Raw genomic sequence first — 17,500 nt, forward strand, 5'->3', positions numbered from 1 at the left:
ATCCACAAATCAATCAATGTGATACAATACCTTAACAAAAGAAAGGACAAGAACCATACAATCCTCTCAATAGATGCAGAAAAAGCATTTGACAAAGTACAGCATCCTTTCTTGATCAAAACTCTTCAGAGTATAAGGATAGAGGGTACATACCTCGATATCATAAAAGCCATCTATGAAAAACCCACAGAGAATATCATTCTCAATGGGGAAAAACTGAGAGCTTTCCCCTTAAGGTCAGGAACACAGCAGGGATCTCCACTATCACCACCGCTATTCAACATAGTATTAGAAGTCCTAGCCACAGCAATCAGACAACAAAAAGAAATAAAAGGCATCCAAATCGGTGAAGAAGAAGTCAAACTCTCACTCTTTACAGACGATATGATACTTTATGTGGAAAACCCAAAAGACTCCACCCCAAAACTGCTAGAACTCATACAGGAATTCAGTAAAGTGGCAGGATTTAAAATCAATGCACAGAAATCAGTGGCATTCCTATACACCAACAACAAGATAGAAGAAAGAGAAATTAAGGATTCGATCCCATTTACAATTGCACCCCAAACCATAAGTACCTAGGAATAAATCTAACCAAAGAGGCAAAGAATCTGTACTCAGAAAACTATAAAATACTCAAAGAAATTGAGGAAGACACAAAGAAATGGAAAAACGTTCCATGCTCATAGATTGGAAGAACAAATATTGTGAAGATGTCAATGCTACCTAGAGCAATCTACACATTCAGTGCAATCCCTATCAAAATACCATCCACTTTTTTCAAAGAAATGGAACAAATAATCCTAAAATTTGTATGGAACCAGAAAAGACCCCGAATAGCCAAAGGAATGTTGAAAAAGAAAAGCAAAGCTGGTGGCATCACAATTCCGGACTTCAAGCTCTATTACAAAGCTGCAATCAACAAGACAGTGTGGTATTGGCACAAAAACAGACACATAGATCAGTGGAACAGAATAGAGAGTGCAGAAATGGACCCTCAACGCTATGGTCAACTAATCTTCGACAAAGTGGGAAAGAATGTCCAATGGAAAAAAGACAGTCTCTTCAACAAATGGTGTTGGGAAAATTGGACAGCCACATGCAGAAGAATGAAACTGCAGCATTTCCTTACACCACACACAAAAATAGACTCCAAATGGTTGAAAGACCTCAATGTGAGACAGGAGTCCATCAAAATCCTAAAGGAGAACACAGGCAGCAACCTCTTTGACCTCAGCCGAAGCAACTTCTTCCTAGAAACATCTCCAAAGGCAAGGGAAGCAAGGGCAAAAATGAACTATTGGGACTTCATCAAGATAAAAAGCTTTTGCACAGCAAAAGAAACAGTCAACAAAACCAAAAGACAATGGACAGAATGGGAGAAGATATTTGCAAATGACATGTCAGATAAAGGGCTAGTATCCAAAATCTATAAAGAACTTATTAACTCAACACCAAAAGAACAAATGATCCAGTCAAGAAATGGGCAGAAGACATGAACAGACATTTTTCCAAAGAAGATATCCAAATGGCCAACAGACACATGAAAAAGTGCTCAACATGCCTCGGCATCAGGGAAATCCAAATCAAAACCTCAATGAGATGCCACCTCACACCAGTCAAAATGGCTAAAATTGACAAGTCAGGAAATGACAGATGTTGGCAGGGATGCAGAGAAAGGGGAACCCTCCTACACTGTTGGTGGGAATGCAAGCTGGTGCAGCCACACTGGAAAACAGTATGGAGGTTCTCAAAAAGTTGAAAATAGAGCTACCCTATGACCCAGCAATTGCACTCCTGGGTATTTACCCCAAAGATACAAATGTAGGGATGCGAAGGAGTACATGCACCCCGATGTTTATAGCAGCAATGTCCACAATAGCCAAACTATGGAAGAGCCAAGATGTCCATCGACAGATGAATGGATAAAGAAGAAGTGGTATATATATACAATGGAATATTATGCAGCCATCAAAAAAAATGAAATCTTGCCATTTGCAATGATGTGGATGGAACTGGAGGGTATTATGCTGAGCAAAAGAAGTCAATCAGAGGAAGACATGTATCATATGATCTCCCTGATATGAGGAATTCTTAATCTCAGGAAACAAACTGAGGGTTGCTGAAGAGGTGGAGGGTGGGAGAGATGGGGTGGCTGTGTGATAGACATTGGGGAGGATGCGTGCTATGGTGAGCACTGTGAACTTTGTAAGACTGTTGAATCACAGACCTGTACCTCTGAAACAAATAATACATTAAATGTTTAAAAAAAAAAAAGAAGAAGAAGATAGCAGGAAGGGAAAAATGAAGGGGGGGAAATCGGAGGGGGAGACGAACCATGAGAGACTATGGACTCTGAGAAACAAACTGAGGGTTTTAGAGGGGAAGAGCGTGGGGGGATGGGTTATCCTGGTGATGGGTATTAAAGAGGGCACGTACTGCATGGAGCACTGAGTGTTATACACAAACAATGAATCATGGAACATTACATCAAAAACTAATGATGTAATGTATGGTGATTAACATAACATAATAAAAAAAAAGAATAACTCTACACAAAACTAATCTATCTGTATTATATGCTATGTGAAACAACATAAGATAAGCCCAAGTGTGCCATTCAATTTGGCATTAAAATTGAACCCAATTTTCTAATGTATTCCAAACCCTATGAATCAGAATATATCAGGGATGAAGTTACAGCATCTGCTTTTTATCAAGTGTCATTAGATTATTCCTTTCCAGAGCTAGCACTGGGAACCACTGCTAAATTACAGGAGCTACATGTGAGAGGAAATTATTGGCTGGCCAGGCTCATACTTCAAAAATCTTCCTCAGTTCATTCTGTGTATAGTCTTCTCCAGGTAGTTACCCGGAAAGCCAGAATAATGTCATTATTGCCTTTCCATTTTTCCCTACCTATGATCTAATTATGGTAAACTCTATTAGAAGATTGAGAATAAAGAAAGGGGCAAACAAATGATTTCAAACATTTAGAACCTGAACGACTATAGAAATGAACTCAGGAACTTTTGCAAACACATGATAGGGTAGGCAAAGGTACTGAATACAAGTTCTTTCAGTTTGAAAGAGAAATGACTTATTCGCTTCCTGCTCAAAGAATTGCTGTGGCAGGATGCACATAAAGTAGTAGTTAGTCAGTCATGGGAGAAACAGTCAATGCTTATGGTTTAGCAGTTCCAAGAAAAGAGGATGCAGAGGAAATTCATCAACAGCCACTGCTCCACTACAAATATCTCAGAGTCTAAAAAGCCTGAAACCATCACTATTTCTCCCTGTGGTGGCCCCAGATCCATGAGGGCCTTCTGCCACCCCCAGGAAAAGCAGCAACCTGCTGAGGGCACAGCTACTCCCGAATGTGCCTGACAAACAGGACCCCTGACACCTGGTGACACCCACTGCTTGTCTAGGGACAGGTTACTAAAAATAACGAATCTACACAAGAAAGTGGGGGAAATGCTGCCAGGTGCTGCTAGAAGCAGGAATAAGTCCTTAAATATTATTTTATTTATTTATTATTTATTTTAATTATTACTAACTCTTCTATTTCTCCCCCCAATACCTTCTACCAACTCTGCTGCCCAAGATGAGCACCACCCCCCCCCGCCCCAACCACCACAGCCCCAGACATCTGCTTGCCTCTAGGAATGCCTGCTGATGAGTGATTGCTTTTCCCTGCATTGCTCATAACAGGTTTCTCTGCTCCTGCCTTAGCCACCTATAAACCAGGGTCCACCCTGAAGCAGAGTCATCTTTACAAAAGGTAAATGGCATCCTGTCACACCCCTGATGAAAACCCTCCAATCACTTCCCATTGGCCTTAGGAAAAAAAGATCAAATTCTAACATGACTCCTTGGACCCTCCACAACCTGGTCCCTGTTCATTTTTCTAGCCTGATTTCCCATCACTCTCCTCACTGCCCCCACTCCTCCTTGTACCCCATCATGTCTATACTCCAGAAATACTCAGCTCAGCTTCTTTCCATCTGGGAGCCCAACACATGCTCTTCCCTCTGCCTATAATCACCTAACCCATCCAACCCCTTAACCTAACTCCTACTTATATTTCCAATATCAATTCATATATCACTTCCTCTACAAGGCCTCTCTGGTCCCCCAGATCAGAGCTAGGGGCACCTGTATGTGCTCTCATATAATCCAGAACTTCCCACGAGAGCCCCTATCACTCCAGAACATATTTGCCTATTACATTATATTGGCTGTGTCCTCATTAGTCTACAAACGCCAGTAGGGCAGGGATCTCATCTGTCTGGTCCATAGCTATATCTCTAGTATCTAATGCATGACTGGCATATAGTAATCCTCAATAAATATTTGCTAAATGAAAGAATGAATGAGGTCTTCAATTTCATTTAGGAAAGGACCAAGGGCTTTCAGACATTAAAAGGAACTTCCCTTTTTAAATTTTTTGTATTGAAGTATAATTAAAGATTTATTTGAGAGAAAGAGAGTGAGTGCGAAGCCTAACACGATCCCATGACCCTGAGATCATGACCTGAGCCGAAAGCAAGAGTCAGACACTCAACCGACTGAGTCACCCAAGCGCCCCTGTATTGAAGTATAATTAACATACAATGTTATATTAGGTTCAGGTGTACCACATATGGATTTGACATTCTATACATTACTCAATGCTCACCACAGTAAGTGTAAAGCCACTTCCCTTTTAGCAACTATCACTTCCCAGGACCCAACCCCACATGCCAGAATGTCTTAGATCTTCCCAAGCTGGAGGCCACCATGACTTTCTGGTGGCCTCCTGGCCCATCCCCATCCTCTTTTATACCCCCCATCTCCAGCCTAGGAAAAACCTCAAGGATGAACATTTGCTTAGCAATAGGAAGAGTGTTGCAGGCAAACTGAAGACCAACAGAAAGAAGAAAGAAATTTGCAAAGCCTGGAGGAAAACAAAAGGAGGCACTCTAGCTATTTAATAAAAAAATAATAAATTAATTAAATTAAGACAAGACGCACTGAAAGATTTTTTTTGAGGTAAGGCCTTCCTGCAAGAAATAATAAGGATAGGGGTGCCTGGGTGGCTCAGTCGGTTGTGTCTGCCTTCAGCAGGGTCCTGGGATCATGCCCTGCATGGGGCTCCCTGCTCAGCGGGGAGCCTGCTTCTCCCTCTGCCTCCCCCACTTGTGCTTGCTCTCCACGTGCTCTCTCTCAAATAAAGTCTTTAAAAATAATAAAATAAAAGAAATTAAAAAGAAATAATATGGATAAAAGTGTGTTTTCATCCAAGGACTTTGTTCTAAAAAACAGTCACAACAGATACAAAATGGGAGCAGGGAGAAGGATGAATGGATTCAGTGACAATGACATCTGGTTCTGGTGGCCCCATCTGGCCAGACAGTTAAGGCTCATCCACAAGTTCTAACCCAACTTGTTAGGGCTTTAAAATTCTCTCCTGAGACTAAATCAACATGTTGTGTTTTCATGGGCTCAGAGTCCCAGGAGCAGGTGAAAGGAAGAATGATTCTTTAAGCAAGAGGGCAAAAGGGACTCTACACCCTGACAGGTGGCAATTAGAATGTAGGCAGAAGAAAGAAATTCAATCTCTCAGGAACTTAATAAGGGTACTGGCCACTGGCCAACTTATTCTTTCTTCTTAATGGTTTGCGACATTGCTTTGATGGATTAGTACTAACAAATAACCAGTTCAAAAGATAAATATATTATATAAATGTAACCAAAACATATATATCCATGATATCACCCCTTCCCTCTTATTTTAGATACTTCTGCAAGCACTTCTCATTTTAACAGCTCCTAGGCAAACAAACATAAAGCAATACCACATCCTTCCTAAAACGACCTCTAAGCCATATAGTTATTTCATATTTTTAATTTCCCTAATACCATCTTCCAAAATGTCTTCAAAGCCTTTTTTTATTTTAAAGATACTGAATAAATTCATTTTGTGAATTTTAGCTGTTTTGACTCTTGTAGAAAATCTTTTCCACTTTATAATTAATCCAGAGTGATAATATAATCACAATTGTATAAATTAATATTTCTACAAGACATATGAAAGTTTTTTCTTACTAATGATCCTATTCAAGTGTTTTCACTCCCTGAAACATGAAGTTATAACAAAAAATTAAGAACTGACCTTCAGGCCTGTGTTTCCTCCAATCTAGTATTTTCCTTGTAACAGCAGCAAGTCCAGGCATACTTAACAGAGGATTCACACTAATGTAGCAGATTCTAGTTTAACTTTTAGGAAGTGAAATTTAGTGCTTTCATTCTTGGACATTTATCAACTCACCATAATACCCCAGCTGACACTCTAATTCGAAAAGATGTCAGAGTAAAGAAAAGTCATCTTTTGTTGAACTTTCAGACCAGTTAAGGTCTAAGGAAATAGAGTAGACAAATCAGGTGGGAGAAAAGGTTTGCTAGTATGTTAAATCTAGCTCTAGAAGTAGGAACTTCTGATTCTGAAATTCAACCATTTCCAAATGCTGAAGCAAAATGTATCTATATGAATACATTGTTTTTGATATTACCCCAAAGGAGAGGAAATAGAAAAAGGAAAGCTGCTGGTAGGTCTTATTTAATTCTTGGTTTCTTCTTATGCAAGGGATTAAAATGGTGGTTTCCTTGTGTGAAAGTCATGGCCGGATGGATGGGGGAGGGGGGTGGGATGTAATAAGAAAAAGAGGTATAGTGGTGCCTGGGTGGCTCAGTCAGTTAAGTGTCTGCCTTCAGCTCAGGTCATAATCCCAGGGTCCTGGGATTGAGTCCCGCATCAGGCTCCCTGCTCAGCGGGGAAGTTGGCCTCTCCCTCTCCATCTACCTTTCCCCCTGCTCATGCTCTCTCTCTCTCTCTCTCTCAAATAAATATTTTTTAAAAAAGAGGTATGGAAAAAGATGAAGAGAGAAAGGAGTAGCTAATGGCTAAGTAATAGCTAAAGGCTTTTATGTATATTAGTTCATTTTTAAAGGCAATGAGTGATTTTTTTTGAAAAGATTGAAAGTTATGATTCCATGAGATTTTTTTTTTTTTACATTTCCAATTTAGGTTTTGAATCTTGGTTACAAAATATAATTCTTCTAATGGAAAATATGACAAAGTCAAAGGAAGGCTCTAGTTTGTTCAGGGAAAATAAGGAGATAGTTTCAGACACCTAGAGACTGAGGGTGATAACAAGACATCGAAGTTAGAAATGCTCCTTAAGCAGCTATATGCAGAAGAGAGCATCCTGTCCATAATATGATTTCACAAGGTCTCTACTTATAGAAATGGGTACACCTGAGTGCAGGTGACTCAACATTTTAAACAAATGATTAAAATGGAGAGTCCCTTTAATGACCTGAGGCCATTCAACAATCAAGTTATTATAGTTAATTCCCCCTGCTCCAATTCCATGATCACCAAGCAACCGGCTGGTAATAACTTGCTTTCCCACAGAAGTCTGTCTATAGGGAAACAGTGCACTAGTCATGCCTGCCAAAGTGAACATCCTGGTCCTCCTGACAGTTACATTTCACGTTTTAAATTAATAAATTGTCATTCTTATTTTATATTACCAGTCTCCTGAGCTAATAGTAGTATAACTCAGAAAGATAAATCTGTTTTTGGAATGCTGTTGAATTATTAGTCCAAAATCTACAGGATAAACAACCCATTCTGGATGCAGTAAATTCACCAAGAGGCCTCCGAGGGAACAGCCCGCCCGCTGACCTGCTCAAAGGGCAGCAGGATGTGGTGGATGGAAGTTTGTCCTTTGGAGCCAAACAGGCTAACCTTGGATTCCTACTTTTTCCACTAATTCATTACAGAATCCAGGGCAAATATACTCAGAACCTACTGGATGGGCTGTTGGGGATGGGGACACATGATGAAAAGGCTCATTAGATATTAGTTATCTTGAAGACAGCCTTCTGAACTTTGTCAAAGTACCTACATAAACATTAGGATGAAATGAGGACAGTGAGTCTAACTTCCTTCAAGACATTCTACAATAAAACAAAGGAGGTAAGTGTGAATGGATAATGAAACATTAAAGAGGAGATGTGTTTGCGGTGGGGCACAGCCCTGGGATAAACTGAGGGGAGGGAAAACAGTGGAAAGAGAAAGACTGAAAAAAGGAGGCAGTGACAGAAAGGCAAAGGAATTGGAGATCAGAGAAGAAAGGGGCAAGAAAGGAGCCGAGGCAGTTAAGGAAAGGACAGGAGCAGTGGAAGCCAGGAGAGCAACATGGGGGAGATTCCTGGCAGCTTCTCCTTAACCCAGAGTGCTGCCCAGGTGAGCCCATTCCTGCCTGTCTTCAAATCAGAGTCTAGGGAGGAATCAGCGTGTCCCTGTGGGGGGATCCTCTACTCCCTTTGAGCAGTGGGTTCTGTCCAGTTCTCAGGGACAAGATGGGCCAAAGGGGAAAGGATCCATACGGTTTCAGTAAGCCCAACCCCAGACCCACCCGTTGGGAGGACTTCCCATCCTCTTCTCCCTCTGTTCTCCACTCTCTGGTTCTGCTCTGCTTGCCTTCCTCATTCCCCAACTCTGCTTTCTCTTCTTCTTTGGAAACACTGTACGTATACAGGAGACACTTTTAAGATAATAGGATTCCAATCCCAGCTCAGCTACTTTCTATCTAGTGTTACTTTGGCCAAGTCATTTCCCCTTCCTAAGGCTCAATCTTCAAATTTGTAAAATAGGGACAATAATGTCTTCCTCCTAGAGTTGCTGTGAGAGTAAACATACATGTATATATATGGTTCATTCCATAAAAATATGTTCCCTTCCCTCCTCCCATTTGTCTTTTCTTCTACTCCCTCCCTTTTTTCCTCTTTCAATTTCCCAGGTTCCCTTCCCTGTTTTCTTAACGTTCCTTCATGTTTTTCACTCAGGCACTTGCTTCTTAACCCAAGTCACCTTGTCTCTGAGGACTAACCCAGCCAAGAATGGAAGGGATGGGGGCTGATGGTGGCGGGGGTGGGGGGGTGGCCATCACCAGGGTGGGTATAGGTAAACCTTGAAAAGCCTGCCTGCCTGAGCAATAGTGGCATCTGAGGATGGGAAGCTGGAGGGCAGGATTAGGGACTCAGCCCCTACTCTCCTCCCTCTTCTGCCCTCGATCTTCTCTGGTCCTACCCTTTTCCCTTTTCTTCCTCTGGCTCCAGGTTCCCAAAGGCAAAAAAGCAAAGCCTGGATAAGTCCTCCCACCCCTGGACAAGATGACCTTGTGGTCCTATCTGTTGGCAACCTTGCCTACAGGCCCAAGAATATTCCCTGGGGCCCTCAGTGCCAGGCCACTGAGGGATGGGGAGGTGAGGCTGAAGCACAATAAGACCCAAGAAAGACACTCTGGTGCAGCAGGGAAATCTCAGCCTTGGAAGGAATGACTGAGCTTCTATCCTGCATGTGTGCAGTGTTGAATGTGATGTGTGGGTAGGAGGTGTAGATAGTGTTTTAATCATATTTTGTGTCAGTAACAGCTGCCAACAGCCATAGCACTTGTCGATTGTCCATAATGGACAAAAGTAGAAGTGAACACAATTTAAGCCTGTGTGTGTGTGTGTGTAAGTGATCATTGTACAGCCAAATTTATAAATTGCTTAGCAATTAGATATAATTACCATTCCCTAACAATAAATTATTCTATTTCCCATATAATGTATATTAGATTGATTTTGTTGTGAGTTGTCATGTCAATGCTGCCATCTGTTTACATTGTTAGGCACGAAGCTATTACCCAGCCACAAGATTCTGAAGTGGTGGGAACCCTGTTTCCCTTCCTCCTCTTGTTTACCCCCTGCTCACTTTCATCCTTGCTCTCATTTCTTTTTCTCTTTCTCTGTTTCCTAGCCTACTCTTGCTGCCTCTCTAGTGCACTTTTGCCTTCATGCTGCCTTTCTCTCCCAAACATGCCTCCCCTGGCTTAGTCATCTTCCTTCCCCTCTCACTTCCCTTTTCCTCCACCATTTCGTGAATCAGGCAGCTGGGCTTGGTCCTGCCAGCTCTGTAATCTCCAGCCAAGTTCCCTCTCTTCTAAGCCCTGGGTTTCTCATCGGTAAACAGGGACAATTAGAGTAACCCACAGGATCATTAGGTATGCCTACAAAGAAATTAGCACAGTGCCTCCAGCGACAAAGTTAGGACTCAAGAAAGAAAAGCTTTTTTTTTTTTTAATATATGTTTAACTCTCCACAAGTAAAAAAAAACCTCCTGTCAGGGATGCCTGAGTGGCTCAGTCAGTTGGGCGTCTGTCTTTAGGTCAGGTAGTGATCCCAGGACCATGGAATCGAGCCCCGCATCAAGCTCCCTGCTCAGTGGGGAGCCTGCTTTTCCCTCTCCTCGTTCCCCCTGCTTCTGCATGCTCTGTCAAATAAACAAATAAAATCTTTTTAAAAAAACAAAACAAAACAAAACAAAAAACCTCCTGTCAGGCGCCTGGGTGGCTCAGTCTTTAAGCGTCTGCCTTCGGCTCAGGTCATGATCCCAGCATCCTGGGACTGAGTCCCACATTAGGCTCCCTGCTTGGTGGGAAGCCTGCTTCTCCTTCTCCCACTCTCCCTGCTTGTGTTCCCTCTCTCGCTGTCTCTCTCTGTTAAAAAATAAATAAAATCTTTAAAAAATAAAAAAATAAAAATTTAAAAAAACCTGTCAAATTTGAACATCAGTAGGAATGGCTCTCAATCATCAAACACTTATTGGGTACCTATTCTTTGTGTTTTTTTTTTTTAAGATTTTATTTATTTATTTATTTGAGAGGGAGAGAATGTGAGTGAGGCGGAGGGGGGAGGTGGGGGGCAGGTTATAGATAATCACAAGCAGACTCAGTGTGCTGCGTGTGGAGCCCGATGCAGGGCTCATTCTCACGACCCTGAGATCATGACCTGAGCCAAAACCAAGAGTCAGACTCTTAACTGACTGAGACACCCACTTGCCCCAACTGGGTGCCTATTCTATGTCAACCTGGGCTGGGTAGAGGGAGGTAAGTATCATTAGGTCCTACCTCTGTCACTCAAAAGCCTGTAGTCTGGGAAAGATAAAAACAAATACATAGATCATTTGAATGGCTATCATGGAAGCAAGGACTGAGTACAATGGAGGCAGAGGGAAGGGAGTCACCAAGCCTGCTTTGCAGAGTCAGCTAAGAGGTCACAGACAGTGATTCTGAGTTGAATCCTTCTGAAAAAGAAAGAAGAGTTTGCTCGTAAAATGAGGTAAGGACAGACAAAAGGAACAGCTTGTGGAAAGACCAAGTGTTGTGAAAGGGAAGGGAAGGTTTGGGGAGCAGTGACAGTCATGGCAACAAGATTATAGGGGGCATGGAGCTGGCAAGCTAGATTAGACATGGATTCTGAAAGAAGTGATCCTCTTCATCGTTATCATCATCACTATCATTCACTGGATACTTGGCCTTGTGCTAAGTACTTGACATGTATCATCTCATGTAATCCTCACCAAAACTCTATAAGCGAGGACTATCATTATCCCCATTTGATAGATGAGGTGACACAGGGCAGGGCTGTGTTCAAGACCCATGGTTAATCCTGCAGGTAATGGGGAAGTGGAAGAGCTCTCTTAGAGAAGGATATGGTTAGAATCCAGCCCCCCTTGTCCACTGTCATTGCACTCTGTGTCTCTCTATGCAAGCACATGATAATCAGCACTTTTAGGAAGGTTACTCTGACAGCATGGCCTGGCATGGAAAGAGATGGGGGAGCAATGACAACAGGCAAGTGCAACTGGATTCTAGAAATGTTTCTGCAGTTGAATTGACAGTTTATAAATGGTCCATATGATGGGGTGCAGGACAAGGAGGAATCTAGTGTGACTTCTAGGTTTTTGGCTCAGAACAATGAGGAGACAAGAGGTGCCATGAACTAAAATGACAAGTACAGCAGGGAAGGGAGAAGGAAGAGAAAGCAGAAGGGCAGGAACTGGGATGGGAGAATAATAAATTTAGTTTGAACACATCAGTCTTGAAATTTCTCTTGATAGTTGAAAATATCCTTAGCACGAAAGAGAAAAGATGTATTTTTAGACTTGGAATCATCAACATATATGCAAGTATTGAAGTCATGGGAAATGAATGATCTCACTCAGGAAGAACAAGAATAAAAAGAAGTGAGGAGAGGAGAGAGGGTGAGGATGAGTCAATAAAAGGTTGAGGAGGCCCTAGGGAACACTCAACTTCAAAGGACACGTCAGACAAGGATATATTGAAATGAAATGTTCAGGCTTTCCTACTGTGGTATCTTCCTCTGGGCATCTAGCATAGAGCCTGACATGGGTAGGTGCTCAACAAGCTGGAGCTGACCAAAGAAATGGAGAGAGAGAAAGGAAAAAAAATTTCCAAAAATGCAATGACCAATATATTTAATATTTACATTTAATATTTAATCAGAAATTAATATTTGAAAAATATTTAATATTTCTAAGAAGTCAAATAAGATTTTAGGCATGAGGAACACTTGGAGGTTACTATTTTCTTGGACACCTTTTTGTGAGAAATCCTGAAAATACCAGCATCTATTTCTTATATATGCAATACAAGCATCCAGAATCATACATTAAAAAGAGTTTTAGGAGAGCTACAATTTCTAATTCACTTTTAAACAAAAGGTTAAGTCTTTTCCAACTAAATGAAAAATTCCAATTTACCAGGTAAGAACAAGATAAAATCCTCCTGTGCACAAAAAAAAAAAATTCTCCAGGGGCACAAAAAAAATTATTTGATCCCTCATTTTTAAAGATGCATGCATGATGAAACAATATAATAGCACAAGATAGATAAATATAGGTTTTAAAATATCACTCTGAATTTACATTTTGCAGTAAAGGTTAGCATAGAACAACACCTGAGCAAAGGTGACCATTCAGGGACACATGTTGATAACTCCACATACAGTCCTATATTTCCTCCTCTCCTTTCTAATAAGCCTTCAGCCCCCAATTAAAATTTCTCACCAATTTCCTTTCTTTTCAAAACAGCTAATTGTTAACCAGGGACCTGAGACACTCTCGATTTATCAACCAAATAGCTAGAAGTATCGATTTCTCAGTTCAGACAAATCTCAGCACTAAAAACATACCACTCCAGCCTCAGAGAGTAGTTTAGTAACAAACTGTTCATGTTTAAAGCATGAATTGGTCATAGAATAAACAATACCTGAATAGAGGAGCTAGATACAAATCCCTTGGGGGGGAAAAAAATGAAATCAACTACTCCCAAAGGAAGTGACCAATACCCACAAGCCAAAAAAAAATGAACCTCGATGCTACTCCCATTGGCCATTTAATAGGTGATGCTGGGTGCCTGGGTGGCTCAGTCATTAAGCATCTGCCTTTGGCTCAGGTCATGATCCCGGGGTCCTGGGATCCAGCCCCACATCAGCCTCCCTGCTCAGCGGGGAGCCTGCTTCTCCCTCTCCCTCTCCCCTTGCTTGTGCTCTCTCTCTCAAATAAATAAAATTTAAAAAAAAATAGATGATGCTAACAGAATAAAAATTTGAAAAAGGAAATAAAGAAAATGTTCTATTTCTCAAACCCAACTAGTTTCTAATTATTTTTTAGTTAAGAGAATAAAGACTGTTGGCTAAACCTCAACCATACCAGAAGGTGAAAAGAGCAAAACAAAAGAGCAACCTAGAAAAGAGAAACAGAAAGCTCCAGACAGCCCTGAGCTGACTCTCCTCTTGGTCTCAGCAACCCTTGAATGCTCCCCACAGACTCACCTCAGCCTGGACCTAACCCTCTCTCCCAAAAGGAAGGATTCAGGAAGATCAAACAGGTACCCATTCCATGACCATGTCCATGAGAACAATGAGAAAAGCAAGGCTATTCTGAAAGCTCTAGCAATGACATAGAAAACAAACTGGGTCTCTAGGGGACATTCTTGAAAACCTGAGATCAACTCCCGGAAAAACACTCTTGACCACTTACCGCTACCGGAAGCTGCTAGATGGCAGATCAGAATCAGCATCTCATCAGAAAAAGAAGGCGGCTTTGTAGGAAAGCAGCTACACTACCAGTGAGGAACTGGGGAAGAAAAACACTCCTTGGAAAAATACCAAAAGCCCAGAAGAGTCTCTCCTTCTAGAGTTGCCTGCTACAGCTGCCACGGCAGAACCGGTTAATCTTGAAGAAACAAAAGGAAGCTCCCTAGAGGCTGGCTTCAGCAGGATGGCTTCCTCTGTGGGAACCAAGAGCTCAGAAGGATGGAAGCAGACAACAGAAGGAGTCACAGTTACCACTTCTGCTTACCAAACTTTCATAAGGAAAGTAAGCAAACATCTTTAGAGTTCGCACCTGTTTTTCCCAGAGATGAAGGAATTTGCATTTTTAAAAAAATCATTGCAAGGGGAGTTTTACTATCTCATGGATGAAAGCTAAGCACACTCAAGCAACATTTAAATAGGAAGAATGAAGACACTTTTTCCAAACATCCTTAATTTCAACTCAGAGTAAAGCAAACAATTAACCCTTGAGGATGCCAAAAAATAAATGCACATTAGGAAATGGATTTAAACTTCTTAGTTCAGAGTCACTTTGGCGGGGAGGTTCTTATTTTTAAGATGAGATTAGATGAAAACAAAATATTTTGGTTTGGTCTATTTTTAAAAGAAAAGATTAGGTCTTAAGTATGTCTAAACCTATTTATGGGTTTTCCAGAAGTTGCATCAGATTTGCAGTTAAGTACTGAAACCAAATACATCTATTTTTTTCACATGTTTATTTTTTTAATGTTCAGTTAGCCAGCGTATAGTACATTAGTTTTTGACATAGTGTTCAACGATTTATTCGTTGCATATAACACCCAGTGCTCATCACAACACGTGCCCTCCTTAATACCCATCAGTGGGAGGGGGGTGGGGGATGGGGAAACCAAATACATTTTAATCATGTCTCTATAACCAGAGCAAGTTGCCTCTGCACATACCAACTTCACTCTCCTGGAAAATCCTGGTACTGAGTCCTCACACCTCCAGAGAGAGCCAGATCAGAGAGAAAGGAAGGACTTTCCCTTCCAAGCCTCCCAGTCACAAGAAACTGCAGATTTCTTGAAACGAGAGTGATGGCTTTCTTCCTTGCATGATAAAAAGAACCATTAACAGCCTATAAGAAGAAACAATCATTTCTTTAAGACATTTAAAATGAAAAACTCTGTAAAAAAATTTTTTAACTATAATTTCTGTATCACTTTTTAACCTACTGTATTAGCAACTACTGTAAGTTTGGTAATTCCCTTTGTTGAAGAAGATATAAAGAAATCAGCACCTTCTCCTACACTATTAGTGTAGAAGTTGGTAAAATATTTTTTTAAATTTTTTAAAAGATTTTATTTACTTGACAGAGAGAAAGAGAGAGAGAACAAGCAGGAGGAATGGCAGAGGGAAAGGGAGAAGCAGAGTCCCTGCTGAGCAGGGAGCCTGATGCGGGGTTCAATCCCAGGACCATGACCTGAGCCGAAGGCAAACACTCAAGCAACTGAGCCACGCAGGTGCCCTGAAGTTGGTAAAATATTTTTAAAGGTAAACTAAGTAGTGTCTATCAAATATAGAAATGTGTATGTTTCCATATCTTAGGAATTTACCTCACAGATAATCAAACATGTATGTAGAAATGTTCATTATAGCACTGTCTATGACAGGAAAAAACTAAAAATGGCTTGAAAATAGAGGACTGGCCAAATAAGTGAAGGTACATCCATGTAAAGGAGTACTATGCAGCCATCAAGAGGGAGTAGAACTGGAGTGAAGGGTCAGGTGGTCTGGGTTCAGATCTGGCTTCAGCAGAGACTAGCCAGGGGACTCTGAGCAAGTTCCCAAACCTCTCTGGGCCTCAGTCCTTCCTCTGTAATAAGATGAAAATTACAGTACTTACCATAGAGAATTACTGTGACTAAGACAGTGCCTGAAGCACAGCAGATGCTCAAAAACTATTAGTGAGTACCAATTAAAGAGACAGGCCTCTTTAGACAGACATGGAAAGATATCCAAGGTATAGTGTCAAGTGAAAAGAGCAAGTTGCAAGAGTATGTATAGGATAATTCCATTTGGTAAAATATTTTAAATGTGCTTGCTGTTGACTGCCTGCTTCTTCCCAGTAAAATACAAGCTCCTTGAGAGCAGGGACTTCTGTTCACTGTTGTATCCTGTTTCCATAATAGGCATTCAATAAACATTTGTTGACTGAATGAATAAAATCAGGAAGGATAAGCAGAAAGAAATTTTTAACAGTATTCACCTCCAAAAAATGGTATGAGGGTGGAAGGGCTGGTGGGCCTTGGGAGAGATATTTCACTGGTTCTTAGAAAAGTACCGCTTTAACTTTTTTTACAGTGAGTCTGTATGCCAACCAATAAAAATGGAGCTCTTAGAAGATAATATTTTTGTTTACAGGGTGCATCTTAAGATCTATGGGTGTCCTCCCTAACAGTAGACCAGTGAGGGAGCAAGAGATGATCTCCCTATTACCTGATAAGTTAATGAGTCAGAAAGCAACTTATAAAAGAAGCATGGAGCTCTCCTTTTCTTCTTGGCCATATATTGATCTTTCCAAAGTTAACCCTACAATCTCCAAGCCAGATCCTCTGTCCTAATCCATCAGGACCCCTCTCCTTTACCTAAACATCAATCGCACATCCCCATAGTGGCATCTCTGCCCAGATCATCCTCTCCCCCTGGGAGACCTTTTCCTTCATCTTCTCACTTCCAAACCTTTCCATAAAGGACCGTTTTCTGAGTCCCAGCATCTCTGGCCCCTCCCTCTTGGACACTGCTAGAGACTAGGCTTGATACCACCCACTGGCACTTACTCTACAATATCTGCTATCTCCCCTCTGTTTGAAATGAGGTCTATATGGACTGAATCTTCAGTTCTGCAACCCCTTCTTTCGTGCGCACATGTGCTCTCTCCCTCCCTCGCATGCAGGCAGTTCTTCACTATAAAAAAAAATATATACTGCCACATTAAGGAGCTATGTGTTGTGATTTTGTTCCATTTGCCCAAAAGTTTCTGACACCAGAAAAAAAAATTCACCAGCCCTGTCATTCTCCCTGAAATTTCGACACTAGGGATATCTTTCTTTGGCTTCTTCAGTATATTCTTGTTAAATGCTTCTAAAAGTTCTAAATTGATTTAAAATGCTCTAGTTCTTCATGTACTAACTAGTCAAAACTGATTTAATCATATTTTATTCCTAATCAACAACAGTGATGGGATGAGGAATCCTAATAGCAGGAGAACGTGAGACAGAAGGGCTTACCACACTCACAGTAAAACCACAGAATGACTACCTCACATTCACCTCACGCACAGAAGCTCTCATAATGCACACACATGCATGGGCGGGGAGGGGGACAAAGATTTCATATCATTTTGAAATATTCATTTTAAAATGCAATTATCTTGCCATTAAATGCTCCCTTGCAGATAGATCTTTGGGTGCTTAAAAAATGATTTTACAGTGTCATAGAATTATCTACTTAAAAACACAGA

The 17,500-nt window shown here is 41.1% G+C and overlaps 1 protein-coding gene across 1 annotated transcript in view; it reads right to left on the reverse strand.

The window, feature by feature from the left end:
• The window catches only part of ATP8B4 (ATPase phospholipid transporting 8B4 (putative)), a 265,650-nt gene extending 251,383 nt beyond the window's left edge, over positions 1-14,267 (reverse strand). Inside the window, exon 1 of the mRNA XM_034994445.1 lies at positions 13,735-14,267. The gene's annotated coding sequence lies outside the window, so the exon portion shown is untranslated. The remainder of the gene's footprint in view (positions 1-13,734) is intronic.
• Between the last annotated feature and the right edge of the window lie 3,233 nt (positions 14,268-17,500).

The sequence above is a fragment of the Mirounga leonina genome, unplaced genomic scaffold (assembly GCF_011800145.1).
Source record: "Mirounga leonina isolate KUSES-001 unplaced genomic scaffold, KU_Mleo_1.0 Mir_91, whole genome shotgun sequence".
NCBI lineage: Eukaryota > Metazoa > Chordata > Mammalia > Carnivora > Phocidae > Mirounga > Mirounga leonina.